Genomic DNA, 1,489 nt, shown 5'->3' with positions numbered 1-1,489 from the left:
GTAGTAGGCCAGGTACACACATGACAAACTTCGCTTACCCCCATTTTCTCGACAGGGGAAGGATTGGTGATCTTTTATGGAAGGGGCGCGAAGCCAAGTAAGACGGGAACCTACTTGCCTTATACAACAAAGCGCCTTTGCGAACAACCACACCTAACTAGAGCATGCTCTCCATGGGTTGATTTAGCCGCCAGCAGGTCAACAGCCACAACGCGCCCGCGCTAGGTTCTTATTTTCGATTTCATAAACGAGGGGCTGGCGCGCCCGCCAAGCCCCACTACCAAAAATTATATGTCCCACCTACTCCAATTTGGAGTAGTGGCATGCTTCAGCTACCCGCAGTGCAATGGGAGGCCTCGGCACGGGGTCCCGGCCTCATTGATCGCCGGTGGGCCCGACACCAGGTAAGTGCATAGAGCCCCGTCGGATAGGCAGGCCATTCTATGAGGTACAATATATTTCACAGGTTGTGGCGATGGTTTTCACCTAGTCATAGTCGTCTTGAAGCCACGAAACGCCACGAATTCAGGAATTGCAACAAAAAAACCTGTTCGCGTAAAGTATTGTAATCGTATTTTGCTCAACTTTTGCATTTCAGAGATTGTATTGACAATTACGCGTTTCCGACCTGGTTCATAAAATGACTAGTAAGTTGGCAGGCACGTGTCTCGGTGCTAAGCGAGACACGTGCCTGGTGTAAAAGATGGCCAGTTGTGCGTGACGCGAGCGGTGTGCGCAATGCTAACGACTGAGATGACGGCGGTGACTATGGAATGACGACGACGGTTTGAAGACGACGACATGACGGCAACGGAATCAAAACATCCTGACGACGACGACAATCTGACGACGATGGAGATGACGACAGCGCGACGACGATGTTGTGACGGCGGCAGCATGACGAAGACAGCATGACAACAACAAAATGACGACAGCATGATGATGATGACGACGACGGCGAGGGGAAAATAGAATGACCACGACAGGAATGCCGACGTTGTGACGATGGCAGCGTAACGACGATGCTATGGCGATGATAGTGTGACAATGATGGAGTGATGAGGACATGACAACTGCGCGACGACGACGGTGTGATGATGGCAGAAGGACGAAGACAATATGATGACAACGTAATGATGACAGCATGGCGATGAGGATAGTATGATGGAGATACAATTACGACAAAGATGATGACGGCATGGTGGCAGTGGAATGACGACTGTATGACGACGATGACGGTGTGACGACGACAAAGTGACAACGACGGTGAGAACGATGGTGTATAACAATGGTGGCATGACGAAGTCGGCATGATGACAGCGTGACGACGACGATGGCAGCGTGACGACGATGGTGTGACGACGACGATTTGACAACGGCATGACGACAAAGATGACTTGACGACAAGGGCATAATCACAGCGTGGTGGCAGTGACGGCGGTGCGGCAATTACAGTGTGAGGACAGCTACATGACAGAGATGGCATGGC

The 1,489-nt window shown here is 51.2% G+C and overlaps 1 non-coding gene across 1 annotated transcript; it reads right to left on the bottom strand.

Moving 5' to 3' along the window:
- Window positions 1–249: 249 nt before the first annotated feature.
- LOC119437970 (U1 spliceosomal RNA) lies at window positions 250–412 on the bottom strand. The gene has a single exon (XR_005189603.1). It is a non-coding gene; the product is annotated as a U1 spliceosomal RNA (small nuclear RNA).
- Between the last annotated feature and the right edge of the window lie 1,077 nt (window positions 413–1,489).

This window comes from Dermacentor silvarum, chromosome 1, assembly GCF_013339745.2.
Source record: "Dermacentor silvarum isolate Dsil-2018 chromosome 1, BIME_Dsil_1.4, whole genome shotgun sequence".
Lineage (NCBI taxonomy): Eukaryota > Metazoa > Arthropoda > Arachnida > Ixodida > Ixodidae > Dermacentor > Dermacentor silvarum.
The sequence above is the reverse complement of the archived record's forward strand: the minus strand, read 5'-3'. Positions and strand labels throughout refer to the sequence as shown.